The following is a 19,644-nucleotide window of genomic DNA, read 5'->3' as shown; positions in this document are numbered from 1 at the left end:
ACACACACACACACACACACACAACAACTTTTGTTGTTTGATTTCCTTTAGATTTACCAAAACCACATAGTGAAAAAGCCTTCCTGATCCCATACAAAATTGAAACTTAAGGTTTGACCTCATATTATATGGTTTTCTTAAATCTAAAGACAATTGTATAGTGTGCATCCAGCTTCATCGAGCACTGAGCGCATACCCACCCAATACAACTGGAAAGACTGGTCCTTAGACCTTCGTGTACGGAAGAATGATGGAAGAATAAATAGAACTGGGACTTCCCCAGAGACCTTTACAGGGAAACAGTCAACTATCCAACACAAGGCTCCTCCCAACTGCCTCGTAAATGAATCACCAGCGCTAACGATGGTAGACAACTAGAGTCTCCACAAAATAGAAGGCTTCCAAGTTACACCCGCCCACCCACCCGGATACCATACCCACCAGAAATACTCCGCCCCCGACCTCTCTACCCTCCTAATTACATCCACCGCCCCTGGATATCATACCCACCAGAAATACTCTGCCCCCCCAACCTTTCCTCTGCCTGCTTAATTACACCCACCCCCGCGATACCATACCCACCAGAAATACTCCGCCCTCGACCTTCTCTCTACCCTCCTAATTACATCCACCCCCTCTGGATACCATACCCACCAGAAATACTACGCCCCCCGGCCTTCCCTCTGCCTGCTTAATTGCACCCACCACCGCGATACCATACCCACCAGAAATACTCTGCCCTCGACCTTCTCTCTACCCTCCTAATTACATACACCACCCCCCCCCCCCCCCCCCCCCGGATATCATACTCACCAAAAATACTCCACCCCGACCTCTCTACCCTCCTAATTACATACACCCCCCTCAGAAATACTCTGCCCCCCAACCTTTCCTCTGCCTGTTTAATTACACCCACCACCGCGATACCATACCCACCAGAAATACTCTGCTCCCGACGGTCTCTCTACCTTCCTAATTACATCCACCCCCCGGATGTCATAACCACCAGAAATACTCTGCGTCCAACCTTCCTAATTACACCTACCACCGGGGTATCATACCCATCAGAAATACTCTGCTCCCGACTTACTCTCTACCTTCCTAATTATAACCACCACTGGGATACCATACCCACAAGAAATACTCTGCTCCCGACCTTCCTAATTACACCCACCACGAGGATATAATACCCTCCAGAAAATACTCCACTCCTGACCTTCTTTCTACCTTCCTAATTACACCCCCCCCCCCCCCCCAGGATATCATACCCCCCAGATAATACTCTTCCCTCAACCTTCCTAATTGCACCCATCCCTGAGATATACTGTCCAGAAATTAGTCTGCTCCAGCTCTCCCCTCTGTCTGTCTTCCGAATTACACCCACCCCCGGGATGTCATACCTTCCAGAAAATACTCTGCCCCTGCCTTTCCTTCTACCCTTCTAATTACACCCACCCCCAGGAGATCATATCTTCCAGATAATACTCTGCCCTCAACCTTCTCTCTACCTTCCTAATTACACCCACCCCGGGGATATCATACCTTCCAGAAAATACTCTGCTCCCAGCTTTCCTGCCATCCACCACTGGGATATCATACCCTCCAAAAAAAATAAATATATATATATATATATATATATATATACCCTGCCCCCGACCTACTCTCTGCCTTCCTAATTACACCCTCCCCCAGGATATCATACCCTCCAGACAATACTCTCTCTCCCCCCCCCCCCCCACACACACCTTCCTAATTACACCCACCACCAGGATATCATACCTTCCAAAAGAAAATAAAAATAAAAAAATACCCCACTCATGACCTTCTCTCTACCTTCCCAATTACACTCTTCCTGCCATCCACCACCAGGATATCATACCCTCTAGAAAATACTCTGCTCTCAACCTTCCTCCCTAATCACACCCACCACAATGCCATACACTCCAGAGAATACTGTCCCCGACCTTCCCTCTACCTTCGAAATTACACCCACCACTGGGATATTATACTGTACAGATAATACTCTGCTTCCGATCTTCCCTCTACCTTCCTAATCACACCCTTTACCCTGCAGAAAATAAATTTGTCATGGTCAGGCTCCAAGACTAGTAGCTATAGCACTAGAGAGGCTCCCACCAACCAGCTTGTTAAGTACTGACGGTTACCCTGGCAGGTGCGGGGGCCGGAGCACAGGTTACCCTGGCAGGTGCGGGGGCCGGAGCACAGGTCACCCTGGCAGGTGCGGGGGCCGGAGCACAGGTCACCCTGGCAGGTGCGGGGGCCGGAGCACAGGTCACCTTGGCAGGTGCGGGGGCCGGAGCACAGGTCACCTTGGCAGGTGCGGGGGCCGGAGCACAGGTCACCTTGGCAGGTGCGGGGGCCGGAGCACAGGTCACCTTGGCAGGTGCGGGGGCCGGAGCACAGGTCACCCTGGCAGGTGCGGGGGCCGGAGCACAGGTCACCCTGGCAGGTGCGGGGGCCGGAGCACAGGTCACCCTGGCAGGTGCGGGGGCCGGAGCACAGGTCACCCTGGCAGGTGCGGGGGCCGGAGCACAGGTCACCCTGGCAGGTGCGGGGGCCGGAGCACAGGTCACCCTGGCAGGTGCGGGGGCCGGAGCACAGGTTACCCTGGCAGGTGCGGGGGCCGGAGCACAGGTTACCCTGGCAGGTGCGGGGGCCGGAGCACAGGTCACCCTGGCAAGTGACCTGTGCAGAAACGAGCAAGTCTTAGCCCTTGTACACACGATTGGAGATGCCAACGGAATGTGTCCGATCGGAGCGTTTTGTCAGATATTCCGTATTCGGAATATCCGTCGGACCAAATTTTCAAACTTGCCGGAAATATTTTCAGACAAAATGCTCCGATCGGACATACTCCGATCATGTCTAGAGAATTCCGATCGGACAAAGTGCCACGCATGCTCAGATCAAATTCCTACATCAAAGCTATTGGCTACTAGCCTGAACGTAGTCCCGTCGTAACGAAATAACATCATCATATTCTGAACGATCGGATTTTCCGACAACTTCGTCCGACCATGTGTATACAACAGTTTCGGACAAAATCCGACGGATTTGGTTGTCGGAATCTCCGATCATGTGTACAAGGGCTTAGAGTATTGTGAGATGTAAAGATGGACTATAAGGCCTGTGTAAGAGCAGTGCATACGGCAAGCTTTGACAAAAGCACTTGCAGAGCATTCAGTAAGCTTTGTTGATGCTTGTTAGCAGGCTTTCAAAAAGCTTCAAGTAGTGTTGAAGCCTGCTAGTAGCATGCTTAAAGTGGCAATCAGCATCATTATGGATCTGTAATCAATATTTTAGAAAACAGAGCCGAATGGGACTTTAAATGCTTCAACAAAGCTGTTCACATGCCTCTTATACCGGCTGAAGCCCATGTGATATCAGCCATAGAAGCTTCTTCAGAGACATGGGCAGCGGAGCCGTTCATTCATCTGCACTGACCTCATATCAAAACTCAACAGAACTATTCACCAAGGAGCTCAATGGACCTTTTCCCACCCAGAGACGTGCATGGATAAGGATGGGGTAAAAAGGAGTCCGCTGCCCCAAGAAGACTTTGCTGTGTCTAGGGGTATTGGGTAAGATGATGCTTCTTTCATTACAACAAATACTCCATGGAGGTACAACGTAAGGTCTAATCTTTGTCCATAGACATGTAAAAATCTTCTGTAATTCCACTCTTGTTCTCCTCGGATACGTGGAATGCTGGCGGCACATGAACTGTGTACACAGTAATGAGGTGTCAACTAGTCATGTAATTCTCCCCCTGACCTGGGCGCCATACATCTCCGTGACTATACATAGCAAGGACTCTACTGCCCTCCAGAGGCTGAGGAGCAGAATAACCTCGAAGGCACAGTAAGCCATACAGTTCATATAGCGCAAAGAATCAGTGATTTACCAGACATGCAGAATACTCCATCCCCCCAAGAGTTGAGTCAGAGCAGAGCGACCCTTCTATATACCCCTATAATGTAGAGAAGCGATACTTCAGGAGGGGAGATCCCTGCATTATGGTGTGGGGTTGTTTTTTCAGGTGTTGGCCCTCTTAGTTCAGCATACCAAGACATTTTGGGCAATTTCATGCTCTCAACTTTGTGGGAACAGTTTGGGGACGGCCTCTTCCTGTTCCTCCACTGGTGGGCAATCATGTTGGAACAGGAAGAGGCCGTCCCCAAACTGTTCCCACAAAGTTAAGAGCATGAAATTGCCCAAAATGTCTTGGTATACTGAACTAAGGGGGCCAACCCAACCCCTGAATAAACAGACCCACACCATAATCCCCCTCCACCAAATGTACACAAGGCAAGCTCCATAAAGATACGGATGAGCGAGTTTGCAGTGGAGGAACTTTACTGGTCTGCACAGAATCCTGACCTCAACCATACAGAACACCTTTGGGATGAATTAGAGTGGAGACTGCGAGCCAGGCCTTCTCGTCCAACATCAGTGCCTGACCTCACAAATGCTCTTCTGGAAGAATGGTCAGACATTCCCATAGACACCCTCCTAAACCTTGTGGATGGCCTTCCCAAAAGAGGTGAAGCTGTTATATCTGCAAAGGGCCAACTCAATATTGAACCCTCCGGACTATGACTGGGATGTCAGGGAGAGGGAAGAGGGAGAGGGAGAGGGAGAGGGAGAGGCACACACATCTGTGCCCTAAACTCCAGGAAACACATTTTACTGGTAAGTTAGAAGTCCTCTGATCTCTGAATACGGGGTGATCCTCCAGGGCCAGCACAGGGACCACCCATTTCTGTAGGAGACCGGTGCTCTATAGGATATATTGCTGAGCACATCGTTTGGAGGAGTGAAGAGCTCACAATGATGAGGGCCGTCACTGGACAAGGTGTGGCCCCAGCAGGTTTGGGAGATTTTAGGGGGTCAATCCTGGAGACAGCAGGATGTGCAGACTCAACAAGCAGATAGAGCTGGGCGATTTTCTCAAAATAATAAAATAAATAATAGTAATAATAATAAAAAAATAAAAACCCAACAAACCCCTCGATTCGAATCAAGTTTTTTTTTGATGGACACCGTGCCTGTCCTGAGGAGCTGCAGGCAGGAGTTTTTAGGGGAGGCCACGGCTTTAGCCTAGTCCACGGCATCCAGCCTCGCAGACTAGGCGGAAGACGCGGCCTCGCCTAAAAACTCCTGCCCGCAGCTCCTCAGGACCGGCGCAGTGTCAGCAGTCCTGGTGAAAATAAATCAATCAATCGATTTGCTGAATTAGATTTGACCTCTCAACTCGATTCAAATGTATTTTTTCCCAGCCCCACAAGCAGAGTATACAGCATCAGTCATGGTGTCCTCAGGCTTGGATCTACTCTCCCTCGTGGGTTTTCTATGTTCATCTGATTCCATAGGAGAAGATGGAGGCATCTCCCCCCTCCCCCCAGGCTATATACCCCCCCTGCAAGATGGAGATCCCGCCAGGAGATCGGACAGAAACCTCCTCTGGATGAAGACTACCACCAATGAAAATTTGGACTGATGTTCTTTTCCAGAGACCAATCACATTCTCTCTCCCCCCCCCCCATCTTCCCAGAATGTAGCAGAACAGCATCTGATCTGTTTTTTTGGTTCTGTTGAAGTTTTGCTGTAAATTACAAAACAACCATAAAAACTTATCTCCACCCCTCCCCCAATCACAGCGTCCTTGAGCGGGGGAGATAGCGGAGCGCGGTATGAACAGTCTGTACTATGGCCGCAGAGGACTTCTTCCTGGAATAGGTAAGACATGTGACAGCTGTCATTCTACAGGAGCCTATAGTGAGAACTCATATGGGAGAAGAGCCTCAATGGCTGGCTGCACCCTCAGTGACACCCCCCCCCTCATCACACAAACACTCATTATTATTACTACATCAGAGGGCAGAATAAATGTAAAACTAAGACCGATCATACATCCCCAGAGATACCCCCTACTGGCACTGGGCGGAGCTCACTGCCAGCGACGGCCCCAGCGGAGAGGAGCCCGGGAGTACACTACATGTCTGGGAAGGGCGGAGCTCAGCGACGGCCCCAGAGGAGAGGAGCCCGGGGAGTACACTACATGTCTGGGAAGGGCGGAGCTCAGCGACAGCCCCAGAGGAGAGGAGCCCGGGGAGTACACTACATGTCTAGGATTGGAAGGGCAGAGCTCACCGACAGCGACGGGCCCAGAGGAGAGGAGACCCGAGTACACTACATGCCAGGGATGGGAAGGACGGAGCTCACCGACAGTGACCGCCCCAGGAGGAGCCCCAAGTATACTACATGTCTGGGATGGGAAGTGAGGAGCTCACCGACAGCAACGGGCCCAGAGGAGAGGAGACCCGAGTATACTACATGTCTGGGATGGTAAGAGTGGAACCCACTGCCAGTGACGGCCCCAGGAGGAGCCCTGAGTACACTACATGCCAGGGATGGGAAGGACGGAGCTCACCGACAGTGACCGCCCCAGAGGAGCCCCAAGTATACTACATGCCAGGGATGTGAAGGGTGGAGCTCACTGCCAGCAACGGACCCAGAGGAGAGGAGACCTGAGTACAATACATGTCTGAGATGGGTAGGGTGGAGCCCACTGCCAGTGACAGGCCCAAGTACACTACATATCTGGGATGGGAAGTGAGGAGCTCACCATCAGCGACGGGCCCAGAGGAGAGGAGACCCGAGTACAATACATGTCTGGGATGGGTAGGGCGGAGCCCACTGCCAGTGACTGCCCCAGGAGGAGCCTCAAGTACACTATATGTCTGGGATAGCACCGAGTACACTACATGTCTGGGATGGGAAAGGCGGAGCTCAGCGACAGGCCCAGAGGAGAACTGAGTACACTACATGTCTGGGATTAGAAGGGGCGGAGCTCATTGCCAGTTATGGCCCCCAGGAGGAGCCCCGAGTACACTACATATCTGGGACGGGCGGAGCTCACAGCCAGCAACGGCCCCAGATGAGCCCTGAGTACAATACATGCCTAGGATGGGAAGGGTGGAGCCCACTGCCAGTGACGGCCCCAGATGAGCCCTGAGTACAATACATGCCTAGGATGGGAAGGGTGGAGCCCACTGCCAGTGACGGCCCCAAGTAAACCACATGTCTGGGATGGGAAGGGCAGAGCTCACTGCCAGTGATGGCCCCAGAGGAGAGGAGCCCCGAGTAACCACTACATAGCTGGGGTGGGAAGGGCAGAGCTCACCGACAGTGACAAGCCCAGAGGAGAGGAGCCCCGAGTACACTACATGTCTGGTAGAGGAAGGGTGGAGCTCACCGAGAGGCAGAGACCTGCTCCCCTGGATGGTTGTGATGAGAATGTACAGGGATGTCCCTGCCCTGTTGGAACGTTCTTTTGTTTTTTTCTTGAACAACTGTTTATATGTTAAGTCTACCATGTGGCGAGATTGTACTTCCCACCCATATGAGGCTAATGTTTCCTATTATTACTAGGACATGGTTGCTACACAGATACATGGGTTGGTCGTCTCCTGAAGAAGTGAGCGATGCTTTACGAAACCCATAGAGATCCTTCATTTACTTATTTGTCTACATTAATAAATGCCATTTCTGCCTAATTATCATCCTCTTGTATCTCCAAATCTCCCATCTTTATATTATGTCATTTATTCCATTATTAGGTCTGGTATAAAGCTTGAACTTGGAATAAACTTTGTACATTTTATATTTGGCGTTATTCGAATAGTCCCATGAGCACTTTTCCTGAAAAATTATTATTAAGTATTTTAGTCTGTATACCAAAGGCTAATCATGTGACCGGCGGCAGAGGACTAGAAGTTCCTGATACTTATGTTTCTCTGCAGGCAGGCTGGGAAAGAGCCGAGTCATGTGACAACCAGATATGCAATAGGGGAAAAAAATAAATAAAAAAAGGACTTGGGGCCGGTTGTTACGGGGGCGATGTCTGACATTCAATAGACAGCAAATCACCTGCGATCTCTGTGCCATGAGAGCTCAGCCATACAGATAGTATTGCTGAATTTGCAAAGCATTCGGATCAAACTGGCACGGGATCTTGTTTTTGGGCCGCAGCAGAAGTGGATGGCATGGCTGTAAACACTTATACCATCGGATTCCTCTTCAAATTTGCAGTTCGCACTGCAAAATTGTGAACTGACTTGAGGGTCTCATTAACTTTTCATTGACACTCAGAAGTTGTCATAGAGCCGGGAGACCTGCGATTCACAGGGTTCCTGCATCGCTGCAGTGTGACCCGAGTCTAAGAGACGATCACATCGCCGTCATCTCCATACACCGTATTACTACAAAGGTCCAGGAAACCCTACATTTCAGAAAAAAAAAAAAAGTATATATACATACAGACATACACACACACACACACACACACACACACACACACACAGTGGTGTGAAAAAGTGTTTGCCCCCTTCCTCATTTCCTGTTCCTTTGCATGTTTGTCACACTTAAGTGTTTCGGAACATCAAACCAATTTAAACAATAGTCAAGGACAACACAAGTAAACACAAAATGCAATTTGTAAATGAAGGTGTTTATTATTAAAGATGAAAAAAAATCCAAACCATCATGGCCCTGTGTGAAAAAGTGATTGCCCCCCTTGTTAAAACATACCATAACTGTGGTTGTCCACACCTGAGTTCAATTTCTCTAGCCACACCCAGGCCTGATTATTGCCACACCTGTTCACAATCAAGGCATCACTTAAATAGGAGCTGCTTGACACAGTAAGGTCCACCAGAAGATCCTTAAAAGCTACACATCATGCCGAGACCCAAAGAAATTCAGGAACAATTGAGAAAGAAAGTAATTGAGATCTATCAGTCTGGAAAGGGTTATAAAGCCATTTCCAAAGCTTTGGGAATCCAGCGAACCACAGTGAGAGCCATTATCCACAAATGGCGAAGACATGGAACAGTGGTGAACCTTCCCAGGAGTGGCCGGCCGCCCAAAATTACCCCAAGAGCGCAGCGACGACTCATCCAAGAGGTCACAAAAGACCCCACAACAACGTCCAAGGAACTGCAGGCCTCACTTGCCTCAGTTAAGGTCAGCGTTCATGCCTCCACCATCAGGAAAAGACTGGGCAAAAATGGCCTGCATGGCAGAGTTCCAAGGAGAAAACCACTGCTGAGCAAAAAGAACATCAAAGCTCGTCTCAATTTCTCCACAACACATCTTGATGATCCCCAAGACTTTTGGGACAACATTCTGTGGAGCGATGAGACAAAAGTGGAACTCTTTGGAAGGTGTGTGTCAAGTATATCTGGCGTAGAAGGAACACTGCATTTCATAAAAAGAACATTATACCAACAGTAAAATATGGTGGTGGTAGTGTGATGGTCTGGGGCTGTTTTGCTGCTTCAGGACCTGGAAGACTTGCCGTGATAAAAGGAACTATGAATTCTGCTGTCTACCAAGAGATCCTGAAGGAGAATGTCCGACCATCTGTTCGTGTACTCAAGCTGAAACAAACTTGGGTTCTGCAGCAGGACAATGATCCTAAACACACCAGCAAGTCCACCACCGAATGGCTGAAGAAAAACAAAATGAAGACTTTGGAGTGGCCTAGCCAAAGTCCTGACCTGAATCCTATTGAGATGTTGTGGTATGACCTTAAAAAGGCCGTTCATGCTCGAAAACCCTCTAATGTAACTGAATTAGGACAATTCTGCAAAGATGAGTGGGCCAAAATTCCTCCAGGACGCTGTAAAAGCCTCATTGCACGTTATCGCAAACGCTTGGTTGCAGTTGTTGCTGCTAAGGGTGGCCCAACCAGTTATTAGGTTTAGGGGGCAATCACTTTTTCACACAGGGCCATGATGGTTTGGATTTTTTTTCACCTTTAATAATAAAAACCTTCATTTACAAATTGCATTTTGTGTTTACTTGTGTTGTCCTTGACTATTGTTTAAATTGGTTTGATGTTCCGAAACACTTAAGTGTGACAAACATGCAAGGGAACAGGAAATGAGGAAGGGGGCAAACACTTTTTCACACCACTGTGTATAATATATATATATATATATATATATATATATATATATATATATATATATATATATATATATATATATATATATATATATATAAAATCTCCATCCCACACAACACTAAATGTAGGTTTAGGGCAAACAAACGCAATAAACTACCCACATTGTTGTCAAAATATAAAAGACGAGGTCACAGCGAGGAAATAGATACCAAACACCTCAAACCTCCTCAAGTGATTGTAAAGTCTCTTCTATTTTCTATAAAAAAAACACAACATGTTATGCCCCTCCCTCTTGTGCAGCTTGTGATGGGGGAATCTGAGCCAAGTCACAGCTCCATGTCCAGTCACACACAGGGCTGCGATTCAGCCCCTCTCCCTATTGGCTCACTGGCTTTGATTGACAGCAGCGGGAGCCAATGGTGCCGCTGCATCTCAGCCAACTCAGATGGCCGAAACACTTATGGACATCACTAGATAGAGACGGGGGTTCAGGTAAGTATTGGGGGGGCTGAGTCCTGTTATCTGTGTCAATAGAGTGAGAGCCTGCCTGAGTGATCCTACAGGAAGTGGTCTACTATGGGGGCATTTGGTGGGGGGAGGAGCCAAGAGTGCTGATAGGGAACCCTAGAAGAAGAAGAGACCCCCCCCCCCCCCCCACACAATCTCTTTCTCTATCTATCTATCTATCTATCTATCTATCTATCTATCTATCTATATCTCACCTACCTACAAAATTTACATAGTTGGTGAGGTTGAAATAAAGACGAATCAAGTCCAACCTATGTGTGTGATTATACAGGCAGATCCATAAATATTGGGACATCGTCACAATTCTAATCTTTTTGGCTCTATACACCCCCACAATGGATTTGAAATGAACAAGATGAGCTTCAACTGCAGCCTTTCAGCTTTAATTTGGGGTTATTTACATCCAAATCAGGTGAACGGTGTAGGAATTACAACGGTTTGTATAGGCTCCTCCCACTTTAAGGGACCAAAAGTAATGGGACAGATTAACAATCATCCGTCAAACTTTCACCTTTTAATACTTGATTGAAAATCTTTTGCAGTCAATTACAGGCTGAAGTGTGGAAAGCCGAGACATCGCCGGACGCTGGGCTCCGTCCCCGGTGATGCTCTGCCAGGCGTCTACTGCAACCGTCTTCAGTTCCTGCTTGTTCTTGGGACATTTTCCCTGCAGTTTTGTCTTCGGCAAGTGAAATGCACGCTCAGTCAGTCAGATTCAGGTCAGGTGATTGACTTGGCCATTGCATCACATTCCACTTTTTTCCCCCCTTAAACTCTCCATCTGCACTGTGAAGCTCCGCCCAATGAGTTCTGAAGCATTTTGCTGAATATGAGCCGATAACATTGACCCGGAACACTTCAGAATTCATCCGGCTGCTTCTGTCAGCCGTCACATCATCAATACAAGAGAACCGGTTCCATTGGCAGCCATACATGCCCACGCCATGACACTACCGCCACCATGCTTCACGGATGAGGTGGTGCGCTTTGGATCATGAGCAGCTCCTTTCCTTCTCCATACTCTTCTCATCACTCTGGTACACGTTGATCTCGGTCTCCTCTGTCCAGAAGATGCTGTTCCAGAACTGTGAAGGATTTTTTAGATGTTGTTTGGCAAACTCTAATCTGACCTTCCTGTGTTTGAGGCTCACCGATGGTTACATCTTGTGGTGACCCCTCTGTATTCACTCTGGTGAAGTCGTCTCCTGATTGGTGACTGACACACACACACACCCTACCTCCTAGAGAGAGTTCTGGATCCGGCCAACTCGTGTGAAGGGCATTTTCTACACCAGGGAAAGAATTCTTTGGTCACCCATCACAGTTGTTTTCCATGGTCTTCCGGGTCTTTTGGTGTTGCCGAGCTCACCGGTGCATTCTTTTTTTTACCACTTCAGCCCCGGAAGGATTTACCCCCTTCCTGACCAGAGCACTTTTTGCGATTCGGCAGTGTTGTTTGAACTGACAATTGCGCGGTCGTGCGACGCGCCTCCCAAACAAAACTGACGTCCTTTTTTTCCAGTGGGATTTGATGATCATGTTTTTCATTCTAAAGGGTACCGCCGCTTTAATTTTATAAAGAATCTGCAAATAATCTACAATTGTACACAAGTCTCCACTACAAACACTGAATGGATCCTCTGCACACCATATACATAATTATATACATATACACACTCTGACACGTATACAATGTATGGGGGGGGTCTGTGCCGAGACCTGGTATATCGCCCCTCACAGTACAGGTGGTACTCACTGTGCCAGCATTGGATGGAGAACACTTCCTGTGCTGGAGAAAGTCTTTGAAGGCCATCTTGGAGGAGTCCTGTAAGTGGAGACAATGAAGATGAGACACGGGGGGAGGGGACACGTGCGTGTCATGTGATCTCAGTATACTTTCTATGATAGATCTCTGGTTAGATATTAGGGATAACCTTCCTGCTCACAGTTATTATCCCCCCCCCATACTGTACTAACATCCCATCAACCCCTCCAACCATCTATTACACACAAGGGGAGCAAACAAGATGGCGGCTGCCCTGTGGACACCCCCCCCCCCACAGTGAGGAGAACAAGTATCGGACACACGGCCAGTTTTGCAGGTTTTCCTCCTTACAAAGCATGTAGAGGTGATTTTTATATCATTCTCTCCAACTGTGAGACAAAATCCAACCAATCACATGGTGATTTTTTAATTAATCAGCATTTTATTGGATGAGATAAATATTTGATACATCAAAAAAAACTCGGCCAAAACAAAAAACAAAAAAAAAAAAAAAGTTTTCACTCACCAGAAACCTCTGTTTGCTAGGCAGTCTTCCTAATCTGCCTCTTCAATTCTTTGGGGCGGCGGTCTCGTCTTCTGGGACATGTGTGCGTCCGAAGACACAACGGGGGCCGTTCACAGAGCGCCTCCCGCAGTAAGAACCGGGTAATAAAGCCGCGGGGCAGGTGTCGGGGGGGCCGGCCGCCGATCTGACGGACAGATCAGCCTCAGAGCTGCACAGGTAAGTGTCCTTATTAAAAGTCAGCAGCTACAGGGTACAGCTAGTGTTTGTAGCTGCTGACTTTTTGAAGGCCCCTTTAATATTTGGTAGGCAGACCTTTGTTGGGAGGTTTTCTCTCTCCGGCGGGGATTTTGGCCCCTCCTCCATACAGACCTTCTCCTCATCCTTCAGGTTTCGGGGATGTCGCGGGGGAAATACGGACTTTCCGGCTCCCGCCAAAGATTTTCTATTGGGTTCAGGTCTGGAGACCGGCCGGCCACTCCAAGACCTCGAGATGCTTTTTATGCTGCGTACACGGGACCGGACTGAGGCCGACAGTCTTCCCAACTGAACGGACCCGGACACACAATCCCGCCAAAGTCCCATGGATCGGACCGCGATGACCTACGACTACAATAAGGAAGTTCATAGCCAGGAGCTGCCCTGGCGTCGGTTTTTGTCTGTCAGACCAGCACACAGACACAGACACAGACACAGACACAGACACAGACACAGACAGAGATTTCTCGGTCCCGCTGGAAAATGTAAAACATGTTCTATTCCTAAAGTCTGCCGGATTTTTGGCAAGCAAAAGGTCCGATGGAGCCCACACACGATCGAATTATCAGACAGACTCGTTCCACGTGACCTCAACCCATTCCTCCTCGGGATCATCCAGATGGTCATTGGCTTCAGACGGGCTGGACATGCGCTGTCTTCAGCGGGGGGGGGGGGGGGGGGGCCTTGCGTGCGCTGCAGGATTTTCATCCCCGGCGGTGTGGTGCATTACTAATGGTTTTGAGACCGAGGTCCCCAACTCTCCTCATGTCCTGCCGTGTAGTTCTGGGCGGATCCCTCACCTTCCCCGCGAGGTGAGATGGAGCCCCAGACCGAGGGAGACTGACCAACATCTTCAACTTCTTCCAAACATCGCACCAACACTCCTCCCACCAACCTGCTCGTCTATTGCCCTGTAGCCCCCCCACCCTTCTGCGGGTCTACCCCCTTATCCCCGGAGTCCTTCCACAGCTCTCGGCCCCTGTGGAGAGGTCGGCGTGTGAGGGGACAGGAGTCTTCTATACAGGTGATGAGTGCCGAGCGGAGGACTTCTTAAAGAAAAAAAATAACAGGTTTGTGAGCCGGAATTCTTACTGGTTGGTAGGTGATCAAATACTTACCTCATCCAATAAGATGACAATTCATTACACATGGTGCCCCGAGATTGTCGGGATATTTCTCCCCCACTAGAGAGAGAACGAAGATAAAAATCACAGGAGAAGAGCCTGCGAGACCAGCCGTGTGACCCCCCCTGTGTGTACACACCGGTATACAACCTACCTACCCCCCCATCACACCTCCATACAACCTACCTACCCCCATCACACCGGTATACAACCTACCCCATCATCACCGGTATACAACCTACCCCCATCACACCGGTATACAACCTACCCCCCCCCACATCACACCGGTATACAACCTACCCCACCATCACCCGGGTATACAACTACCCCCCCCCACATCACACCGGTATACAACCTACCCCCCCCCACATCACACCGGTATACAACCTACCCCCCCCCCACATCACACCGGTATACAACCTACCCCCACATCACACCGGTATACAACCTACCCCCATCACACCTCCATACAACCTCCCCCCAAGCACACCTCCATGCAATCTACCCCCCCCCCCCCAGCACACCTCCATACAATCTACCCCCCCCCCCAGCACACCTCCATACAATCTACCCCCCCCCCCAGCACACCTCCATACAATCTACCCCCCCACCCCCCAGCACACCTCCATACAATCTACCCCCCCCCCCCAGCACCCTCCATACAATCTACCCCCCCCCCCAGCACACCTCCATACAATCTACCCCCCCCCCCCCAGCACACCTCCATACAATCTACCCCCCCCCCCAGCACACCTCCATACAATCTACCCCCCCCCCCCCAGCACACCTCCATACAATCTACCCCCCCCCCCCAGCACACCTCCATACAATCTACCCCCCCCAGCACACCTCCATACATCTATCCCCCCCCCCAGCACACCTCCATACAATCTATCCCCCCCCCCCAGCACACCTCCATACAATCTATCCCCCCCCCCCCAGCACACCTCCTACAATCTATCCCCCCCCCCCCAGCACACCTCCATACAATCTACCCCCCCCCCCAGCACACCTCCATACAATCTACCCCCCCCCCCAGCACACCTCCATACAATCTACCCCCCCCCCCAGCACACCTCCATACAATCTACCCCCCCCCAGCACACCTCCATACAATCTACCCCCCCCCCAGCACACCTCCATACAATCTACCCCCCCCCCCAGCACACCTCCATACAATCTACCCCCCCCCCCAGCACACCTCCATACAATCTACCCCCCCCCCCCCCAGCACACCTCCATACAATCTACCCCCCCCCCCCAGCACACCTCCATACAATCTACCCCCCCCCCCCCAGCACACCTCCATACACTCTACCCCCCCCCCCCCAGCACACCTCCATCACTCTACCCCCCCCCCCCAGCACACCTCCATACACTCTACCCCCCCCCCCCAGCACACCTCCATACAATCTATCCCCCCCCCCCAGCACACCTCCATACAATCTATCCCCCCCCCCCCAGCACACCTCCATACAATCTACCCCCCCCCCCAGCACACCTCCATACAATCTACCCCCCCCCCCAGCACACCTCCATACACTCTACCCCCCCCCCAGCACACCTCCATACACTCTACCCCCCCCCCCCCCCCAGCACACCTCCATACACTCTACCCCCCCCCCCCCAGCACACCTCCATACACTCTACCCCCCCCCAGCACACCTCCATACAATCTATCCCCCCCCCCCCAGCACACCTCCATACAATCTATCCCCCCCCCCCAGCACACCTCCATACAATCTATAACCTACCTACACCCCCCCCCAAATAACAACCGTATATAACCCCCCATCACACTCTGAGCAACTGATATCCACTGTGGCCCTCAAGAAGACAAGATGGCCGCCTCCTGCAAGCAATGCGACCGACAGAAGACGCCCACCATTTGAAAGGTAAGTGGATGTGATAAGTCTCTCTGTCCCGTCAGGTAGGTGGATGTGATGAGTGTCTCTGTCCCGTCAGGTAGGTGGATGTGATGAGTGTCTCTGTCCTGTCAGGTAGGTGGGTGTGATGAGTGTCTCTGTCCTGTCAGGTAGGTGGGTGTGATGAGTGTCTCTGTCCTGTCAGGTAGGTGGGTGTGATGAGTGTCTCTGTCCTGTCAGGTAGGTGGATGTGATGAGTGTCTCTGTCCTGTCAGGTAGGTGATGTGATGAGTGTCTCTGTCCTGTCAGGTAGGTGGATGTGATGAGTGTCTCTGTCCTGTCAGGTAGGTGGGTGTGATGAGTGTCTCTGTCCTGTCAGGTAGGTGGATGTGATGAGTGTCTCTGTCCTGTCAGGTAGGTGGATGTGATGAGTGTCTCTGTCCTGTCAGGTAGGTGGATGTGATGAGTGTCTCTGTCCTGTCAGGTAGGTGGATGGGATGAGTGTCTCTGTCCTGTCAGGTTAGGTGGATGGGATGAGTGTCTCTGTCCTGTCAGGTAGGTGGATGGGATGAGTGTCTCTGTCCTGTCAGGTAGGTGGATGTGATGAGTGTCTCTCTGTCCTGTCAGGTAGGTGGGTGTGATGAGTGTCTCTGTCCTGTCAGGTAGGTGGATGTGATGAGTGTCTCTGTCCTGTCAGGTAGGTGGATGTGATGAGTGTCTCTGTCCTGTCAGGTAGGTGGGTGTGATGAGTGTCTCTGTCCTGTCAGGTAGGTGGATGTGATGAGTGTCTCTGTCCTGTCAGGTAGGTGGATGTGATGAGTGTCTCTGTCCTGTCAGGTAGGTGGATGTGATGAGTGTCTCTGTCCTGTCAGGTAGGTGGGTGTGATGAGTGTCTCTGTCCTGTCAGGTAGGTGGGTGTGATGAGTGTCTCTGTCCTGTCAGGTAGGTGGGTGTGATGAGTGTCTCTGTCCTGTCAGGTAGGTGGGTGTGATGAGTGTCTCTGTCCTGTCAGGTAGGTGGATGGGATGAGTGTCTCTGTCCTGTCAGGTAGGTGGATGTGATGAGTGTCTCTGTCCTGTCAGGTAGGTGGGTGTGATGAGTGTCTCTGTCCTGTCAGGTAGGTGGGTGTGATGAGTGTCTGTCCTGTCAGGTAGGTGGATGGGATGAGTGTCTCTGTCCTGTCAGGTAGGTGGATGGGATGAGTGTCTCTGTCCTGTCAGGTAGGTGGATGTGATGAGTGTCTCTGTCCTGTCAGGTAGGTGGATGTGATGAGTGTCTCTGTCCTGTCAGGTAGGTGGGTGTGATGAGTGTCTCTGTCCTGTCAGGTAGGTGGATGTGATGAGTGTCTCTGTCCTGTCAGGTAGGTGGATGGGATGAGTGTCTCTGTCCTGTCAGGTAGGTGGGTGTGATGAGTGTCTCTGTCCTGTCAGGTAGGTGGATGTGATGAGTGTCTCTCTGTCCTGTCAGGTAGGTGGATGTGATGAGTGTCTCTGTCCTGTCAGGTAGGTGGATGTGATGAGTGTCGCTGTCCTGTCAGGTAGGTGGTGTGATGAGTGTCGCTGTCCTGTCAGGTAGGTGGATGTGATGAGTGTCTCTCTGTCCTGTCAGGTAGGTGGATGTGATGAGTGTCTCTGTCCTGTCAGGTAGGTGGATGTGATGAGTGTCTCTGTCCTGTCAGGTAGGTGGATGTGATGAGTGTCTCTCTGTCCTGTCAGGTAGGTGGATGTGATGAGTGTCTCTGTCCTGTCAGGTAGGTGGATGGGATGAGTGTCTCTGTCCTGTCAGGTAGGTGGATGTGATGAGTGTCTCTGTCCTGTCAGGTAGGTGGATGTGATGAGTGTCTCTGTCCTGTCAGGTAGGTGGGTGTGATGAGTGTCTCTGTCCTGTCAGGTAGGTGGATGTGATGAGTGTCTCTGTCCTGTCAGGTAGGTGGATGTGATGAGTGTCTGTCCTGTCAGGTAGGTGGATGTGATGAGTGTCTCTGTCCTGTCAGGTAGGTGGGTGTGATGAGTCTCTCTGTCCTGTCAGGTAGGTGGGTGTGATGAGTGTCTCTGTCCTGTCAGGTAGGTGGATGTGATGAGTGTCTCTGTCCTGTCAGGTAGGTGGATGTGATGAGTGTCTCTGTCCTGTCAGGTAGGTGGGTGTGATGAGTGTCTCTGTCCTGTCAGGTAGGTGGATGGGATGAGTGTCTCTGTCCTGTCAGGTAGGTGGATGTGATGAGTGTCTCTGTCCTGTCAGGTAGGTGGATGTGATGAGTGTCTCTGTCCTGTCAGGTAGGTGGGTGTGATGAGTGTCTCTGTCCTGTCAGGTAGGTGGGTGTGATGAGTGTCTCTCTCCTGTCAGGTAGGTGGGTGTGATGAGTCTCTCTGTCCTGTCAGGTAGGTGGATGTGATGAGTGTCTCTCTCCTGTCAGGTAGGTGGGTGTGATGAGTCTCTCTGTCCTGTCAGGTAGGTGGGTGTGATGAGTCTCTCTGTCCTGTCAGGTAGGTGGGTGTGATGAGTCTCTCTGTCCTGTCAGGTAGGTGGGTGTGATGAGTGTCTCTGTCCTGTCAGGTAGGTGGATGTGATGAGTGTCTCTCTCCTGTCAGGTAGGTGGGTGTGATGAGTCTCTCTGTCCTGTCAGGTAGGTGGGTGTGATGAGTCTCTCTGTCCTGTCAGGTAGGTGGGTGTGATGAGTGTCTCTCTCCTGTCAGGTAGGTGGGTGTGATGAGTGTCTCTCCTGTCAGGTAGGTGGGTGTGATGAGTGTCTCTGTCCCTGTCAGGTAGGTGGGTGTGATGAGTGTCTCTCTGTCCTGTCAGGTAGGTGGGTGTGATGAGTCTCTCTGTCCTGTCAGGTAGGTGGGTGTGATGAGTGTCTCTCTGTCCTGTCAGGTAGGTGGGTGTGATGAGTCTCTCTGTCCTGTCAGGTAGGTGGGTGTGATGAGTGTCTCTCTGTCCTGTCAGGTAGGTGGGTGTGATGAGTGTCTGTCCTGTCAGGTAGGTGGATGTGATGAGTGTCTCTCTCCTGTCAGGTAGGTGGGTGTGATGAGTGTCTCTCCTGTCAGGTAGGTGGGTGTGATGAGTGTCTCTGTCCTGTCAGGTAGGTGGGTGTGATGAGTGTCTGTCCTGTCAGGTAGGTGGATGTGATGAGTGTCTCTGTCCTGTCAGGTAGGTGGATGGGATGAGTCTGTCCTGGGGGGGGGGGGGGGTAGGTAGGTAGGTAGGTAGGTGATGGGGAGGGGAGGGGAGGTAGGTCACGCATAGAAGATGGCAGCGTCACCTCATCGCGGCTCCTCACTCCTCCCGCCAATTCCTCCTCCTGCTATTGGCTCCGGAAGTCACGTGTCGGGCCGCTATAGCTCCGCAGAGAGCGGGCAGACGCTTTACGGAGTGCCGCATCCAATCAGCGCCGGTAGATCGGAGACCCCGCCCCTCCTCTCATCCCAGTCCTTCCCCGCCGCCTCAGTGATCTGTGAACGCGGGAAGGATTGTGATTGGACGGGGTGCTGAGTGACGTTTTACTAAGAAGAGGTAAGTGAAGACGTCACAGTGAGGAGGAGATCATTATATTTTATATATATATCTATATAGGATAAATTCCCCATCCT

General features: G+C 50.8%; 1 long non-coding RNA gene across 1 annotated transcript in view; it reads right to left on the bottom strand.

Annotated features, from left to right (window-relative positions):
• The window catches only part of LOC143933061 (uncharacterized), a 154,442-nt gene extending 135,003 nt beyond the window's left edge, over positions 1-19,439 (bottom strand). The window contains exons 1-2 of the long non-coding RNA XR_013262989.1: positions 19,317-19,439; positions 12,279-12,347 (exon numbers count right to left, since the gene is read on the bottom strand). This is a non-coding gene — a long non-coding RNA (uncharacterized LOC143933061). The remainder of the gene's footprint in view (positions 1-12,278; positions 12,348-19,316) is intronic.
• Between the last annotated feature and the right edge of the window lie 205 nt (positions 19,440-19,644).

The sequence above is a fragment of the Lithobates pipiens genome, unplaced genomic scaffold (assembly GCF_037356315.1).
Source record: "Lithobates pipiens isolate NorthernLeopardFrog02 unplaced genomic scaffold, aLitPip1_a1.2 Scaffold_27, whole genome shotgun sequence".
NCBI classification, from domain to species: Eukaryota; Metazoa; Chordata; class Amphibia; order Anura; family Ranidae; genus Lithobates; species Lithobates pipiens.
This window is presented reverse-complemented; position numbering and strand designations above follow the sequence as displayed.